General features: G+C 50.4%; 1 protein-coding gene across 1 annotated transcript in view; it reads right to left on the reverse strand.

Moving 5' to 3' along the window:
• LOC123769734 (probable E3 ubiquitin-protein ligase HECTD2) overlaps positions 1-4,530 on the reverse strand; it is a 133,246-nt gene extending 128,716 nt beyond the window's left edge. Inside the window, exon 1 of the mRNA XM_069301481.1 lies at positions 4,490-4,530. The gene's annotated coding sequence lies outside the window, so the exon portion shown is untranslated. The remainder of the gene's footprint in view (positions 1-4,489) is intronic.
• Between the last annotated feature and the right edge of the window lie 1,833 nt (positions 4,531-6,363).

Below are 6,363 nucleotides of genomic sequence, written 5' to 3' on the forward strand. Positions count from 1 at the left end.
CTTTGAGTATCACTCTAAATGGTGCCAAACAGATGGAAGAAGTACTAAGGAATGCTAGAAAATTACAAAGTGTGAGGATGGGAAAGTGTGGTCGTTAAGACGAGATCTTTCAAGAGAAGACAGAGAGAAGCTGAAACTGAACCTCGCCGAGGCAAAACGTTTAAATGAGAGCAGGAATGAAGAAGAAATAAATTCTTTTTTCTACAAAGTGATAGAGGTAGGCAGACCAGTAAAGTGGTACATAAAGGCAAACCAACAAAATCCTTAGAGAGAGGGGGTGAAAAATAAGAAGAGGGGGAACAAGTTCATGAAGATTGCATACACCAACAAAGATGGAGTAAGATCGAAGATACTGGAGTTAAGTGATGTAATACAGCTGCAGACACCAGACATTGTTGCACACACGGAGACAAAACTTGAAGATAATATTTTAAATGAGGTCATATTCCCAAGGGGCTACTCAATTTGGAGACGAGACAGAAAAATTAGGAAAGGCGGTGGCGTTGCTGTGCTGGTGAAAGAACACCTAAAGATGAACGAAATAATGACTGCCAATCCACAAGAAGTTGACATAATAGCACTAGAGATCTGCCATGAGGATGATAAACTAATGATCATAAATGCATATAGTCCACCGCCAAGCAGCACATGGTCAAAGGAGGAGCTAGATAGTAAACGAGAAGGTCTTATAACAATAATGAGAGAGATTATAGCGAGAGCGGATAACGATAGATCACGACTGTTGATAGTCGGTGACTTCAGCTTGAAATCCATAGACTGGGAAGCATATGAAGCTAAAACAGAAGATTTTTGGACCTGTAGATTTGTAGACCTCATCCTGGAAACATTCTTGTATCAACATGTTAAACAAGCTACGAGAATGAGGGAAGGGGATGTTCCCTCCATGCTAAATTTGATATTTAACAGGAAGGAGGAAGAGATATTTGACATTCAGTACCTTCCTCCCTTGGGTAAAAGTGGCCATGTCTTTTTGGGAATAAAGTATGCAATGCGTTACAATCTGGAAGAAAATATGGAGGTTGAAGCAGTTGAAAACCCTGACTTCCGGAGAGGACATTATGGCGACTTTAGATTTTTTTTAGTGAGCATAATTGGACAGACTTGATGCTAGACAAGGAAGTGAATGAGATGTATGTCAAGTTTTGTGAAATATATGATAAAGGCACAAAATTTTTTATACCAAAACAGAGATGCAGAACTAGGAAACAGGATTGGTTCAATAGAAATAGCGAGAGGGCCAGAGACCAAAAGACACAAAAATGGAATCAATACAGGAAGAGAACAAACCCCCAAACATACCGGCGATCCACGATGCGAGAAACAACTACACGGCAGTGAGGAGAGAGGCAGAAAGAAATTTTGAAAAAGGGATTGCAGACGAATGTAAAACAGAACCAGGTCTATTCTATAAATTCATAAACAACAAATTGCAGGTAAAGGATAATATACAGAGGTAGAAAATGGGAAATAGATTCACGGAAAATGAAAAGGAAATGTGTGAAACACTAAACGAAAAGTTCCAAAGTGTTTTTGTACAAAATGAGATCTTTAGGGAACCAGACACAATAAGAATTCCAGAGATTAACATAGAGCACATAGAGGTGTCTAGAGACGAAGTGGAAAAAATGCTCAAGGAGCTAAGTAAGAACAAAGCAGTTGGTCCAGATGGAGTTTCACCATGGGTTCTGAGAGAATGTGCACCTGAGCTCAGCATTCCACTTCAACTGATTTTTCAGGCATCCCTGTGTACAGGAGTTGTAGCTGAGGTGTGCAAAAAGGCTAACATAGTTCCAATCTACAAAAGTGGAAGCAGGGAAGACCCCCTTAATTATAGACCTGTATCATTGACAAGTGTAATAGTCAAAATACTTGAAAAAATAATTAAAACTAAATGGGTAGAACACCTGGAGGAAAACAATATAATATCAGACAGACAGTATGGTTTTCGATCTGGAAGATCCTGTGTAACGAACTTACTCAGATTTTATGATCGAGCCACAGAGACTTTACAGGAAAGAGATGGTTGGGTTGAGTGCATCTATCTGGACCTAAAAAAGGCTTTCGACAGAGTTCCACATAAGAGGTTGTTCTGGAAACTGGAACATATTGTAGCAGTGACAGGTAAGCTACTAACATGGATGAAAATTTCCTAACTGATAGAAAAATGAGGGCCGTAATCAGAGGCAAGGTATCGGATTGGAGGAATGTGACAAGTGGAGTACCACAGGGTTCAGTTCTTGCACCGGTAATGTTCATTATCTACATAAACGATCTACCAGTGGGAATACAGAATTATATGAACATGTTTGCTGATGATGCTAAGATAATAGGAAGGATAAGAAACCTAGATGATTGTCATGCCCTTCAAGAAGACCTGGACAAAATAAGTATATGGAGCAACACTTGGCAAATGGAATTTAATGTGAATGAATGCCATGTTATGGAATGTGGAATTGGAGAACATAGACTCCACACAACCTATAAATTATGTAAGAAATCTTTAAAGAATTCTGACAAAGAAAGGGATCTAGGGGTGATAGAAAACTGTCCCCTGAGGACCACATTAAGAACATTGTGCGAGGAGCCTATGCTACACTTTCTAACCTCAGAATTGCTTTTAAATACATGGATGGAGAAATACTAAAGAAATTGTTCACGACTTTTATTAGACCAAAGCTGGAATATGCAGCGGATGTGTGGTGCCCATGTCTTAAGAAGCACATCAACAAACTGGAAAAGGTGCAAAGACATGCTACTAAGTGGCCCCCCAGAACTGAAGAACAAGAGCTACGAGGAGAGGTTAGAGGCATTAAATATGCAAAAACTAGAAGATAGAAGAAAAAGAGGCGATATGATCACTACGTTCAAAATAGTAACAGGAATATATAAAATTGATAGGGAAGATTTCCTGAGACCCGGAACATCAAGAACAAGAGGTCATAGATTTAAACTAGCTAAACAAAGCTGCCGGAGAAATATAGGAAAATTCACTTTTGTAAACAGAGTGGTAGACGGTTGGAACAAGTTAAGTGAGAAGGTGGAGAGGCCAAAACCGTCAGTAATTTCAAAGCATTATATAACAAAGAGTGCTGGGAAGACGGGACACCACGAGCGTAGCTCTCATCCTGTAACTACACTTAGGTAACTACACACACCACACACACACAGTTTACCGTAAACATTAATCATGATGAACCGCAGGGCCACACATTGCCAGGTGTGTCAGAGCCACACATTGCCAGGTGTGTCAGAGCCACACATTGCCAGGTGTGTCAGAGCCACATATTGCCAGGTGTGTCAGAGCCACACATTACCAGGAGGATCAGAGTTACATATTAGTAGGTGTGTCAGTCACATATATTGCCAGGTGTGTCAGATCCATACATTGCCAGGTGTGTCAGAGCCACACATTGCCAGGTGTGTCAGAGCCACATATTGCCAGGTGTGTCAGAGCCACACATTGCCAGGAGGATCAGAGTTACATATTAGTAGGTGTGTCAGTCACATATATTGCCAGGTGTGTCAGATCCATACATTGCCAGGTGTGTCAGAGCCACACATTGCCAGGTGTGTCAGAGCCACATATTGCCAGGTGTATCAGAGCCACACATTGCCAGGAGGATCAGAGTTACATATTAGTAGGTGTGTCAGAGTCACATATATTGCCAGGTGTCAGATCCATACATTGCCAGGTTTGTCAGAGCCACACATTGCCAGGTGTGTCAGAGCCACACATTGCCAGGTGTGTCAGAGCCACACATTGCCAGGTGTGTCAGAGCCACACATTGCCAGGTGTGTCAGAGCCACACATTGCCAGGTGTGTCAGAGCCACATATTGCCAGGTGTATCAGAGCCACACATTGCCAGGTGGATCAGAGTTACATATTAGTAGGTGTGTCAGAGTCACATATATTGCCAGGTGTGTCAAATCCATACATTGCCAGGTGTGTCAGAACCACACATTGCCAGGTGTGTCAGAGCCACATATATTGCCAGGTGTGTCAGAGCCACACATTGCCAGGTGTGTCAGAGCCACACATTGCCAGGTGTGTCAGAGCCACACATTGCCAGGTGTGTCAGAGCCACACATTGCCAGCTGTGTCAGTCACACATTGCCAGCTGTGTCAGTCACACATTGTCAGGTGTGTCAGAGTAATATATATTGACAGGTGTGTCAGAGCCACACATTGCCAGGTGTGTCAGAGCCACACATTGCCAGGTGTGTCAGAGCCACATATATTGCCAGGTGTGTCCGTTGTGACTCAACACAAAATCTAGCACTTATAACAGTCACGTGTAGGACCCGCTCCGCCAGTAACACTACAACACTCCACTGCGTCGCTCCGGAAGACTCACAAGGTAGCACACAGTAACACAGGTGTTCCGTACACCGCGAGGGGAGAGCCCCCATCAGCGGAACACTAAGGAGCACGAGGTGTCCGGATGGAGCACGTTATCAGGCACCAACCAGAGAGGAAACACCGCGAGGTGTTGACGCCACGGCGGTCGGAGGAGGAATGCCGCGTGGTCTGTCTTGGGACCCGGGCGGGAGGCGGGGAGGGCCAGGGGGTGGGAGCCACGGAGGGCCTGGGGGGAAGGTGCCACGGAGGGCCGGGGGAGGGTGCCACGGAGGGCCGGGGGAGGGTGCCACGGAGGGCCGGGGGAGGGTGCCACGGAGGGCCTGGGGGAGGGTGCCCCGGAGGGCGGGTGGGTGCCACGGAGGGAGGGAGGGAGGGTGCCACGGAGGGAGGGAGAGGAGGTGCCACGGAGGGACGGTTGGTGCCACGGAGGGAGGGTGCCACAGAAGGGAGTGGGTGCCACGGAGGGAGGGTTGTTGCCACGGACGAAGGGTTAGTGCCACGGAGGGAGGGAGGGTGGGTGCCACGGAGGGAGAGAGGGTGCCACGGAGGAAAAGCGGGTGTCACGTAGGCAGCGTGGGTGCCACGGAGGGAAAGTGGGTGCCACAGAGGGAGGGAGGGTGTCACGGAGGGAGGGTTGGTGCCACGGAGGAAGAGAGGGTGCCACGGATGCCACGGAGAGGGAGGGTGCCACATAGAGAGAGGAAGGGTGCCACGGAGGGAAGGAGGGTCCCACAGAGGGAGAGAGGATGCCACGGAGAGGGAGGGTGCCACGGAGGGAAAGAGGGTGCCATGGGGGGAGGGTGGGTGCCACGGAGGGAGGGAGGGAGGGAGGGAGGGTGCCACAGAGGGAGGTAGGATGCCACGGAGAGAGGGAGGGTGCCATGGGGGGAGGGAGGGTGGCACGAAGGAATGGTGCCACGGGGGAGGGAGGGTGCCATGGAGGGAGGGAGTGCCTCAGAAGAAGAGTTGGTGCCACGGAAGGAGAGAGGGTGCCACGGAGTGAGGTAGTGTGCCACGGAGGGAGGGGTGCCATAGAGGGAGAGAGGATGCAACGGATGCCACGGAGAGAGGGAGGGTGCCATGGAGGGAGGGAGGGTGCCAGGGAGGGAGAGAGGGTGCCACGGAGGGAAGGAGGGGTGCCACGGAGGGAGAGAGGGTGCCACGGAGGGAGGGAGGGTGCCACGGAGGGAGAGAGGGTGCCTCGGAGGGAAGGAGGGGTGCCACGGAGGGAGAGAGGGTGCCACGGAGGGAGGGAGGGTGCCACAGAGGGAGGGAGGGGTGCCACGGAGGGAGAGAGGGTGCCTCGGAGGGAAGGAGGAGTGCCACGGAGGGAGAGAGGGTGCCACGGAGGGAGGGAGGGTGCCACGGGGGGAGAGAGGGTGCCACGGAGGGAGAGAGGGTGCCACGGAGGGAGGGAGGGTGCCACAGAGGGAGGGAGGGGTGCCACGGAGGGAGGGAGGGGTGCCACGGAGGGAGGGAGGGTGCCACGGAGGGAGGGAGGGGTGCCACGGAGGGAGAGAGAGTGCCACGGAGAAAGAGAGGGTGCCACGGAGGGAGGGAGGGGTGCCACGGAAGGAGGGAGGGTGCCACGGATGCCACGGAGGGTAGGAGAGTGTCTTGGAGAGAGAGTGCCATGGATGCCATGGAGAGAGAGAATGCCATGGATGCCATGGAGAGAGAGAATGCCATGGATGCCATGGAGAGAGGGAGGGTGCCACGGAGGGAGGTGAGGTGCCACGGAGGGAAAGAGGGTGCCATGGGGGGAGGGTGGGTGCCACGGAGGGAGGGAGGGAGGGAGGGAGGGTGCCACAGAGGGAGGTAGGATGCCACGGAGAGGGAGGGTGCCATGGAGAGAGGGAGGGTGCCACGGAGAGAGGGAGGGTGCCACGAAGGGAAGGAGGGTGCCACGGAGGGAGAGAGGGTGCCACGGATGCCACGGAGGGAGTGAGGGAACCACGGAGTGAGAGATTGTGCCACAGAG

This window comes from Procambarus clarkii, chromosome 45 (genome assembly GCF_040958095.1).
Source record: "Procambarus clarkii isolate CNS0578487 chromosome 45, FALCON_Pclarkii_2.0, whole genome shotgun sequence".
Classification (NCBI taxonomy): Eukaryota; Metazoa; Arthropoda; class Malacostraca; order Decapoda; family Cambaridae; genus Procambarus; species Procambarus clarkii.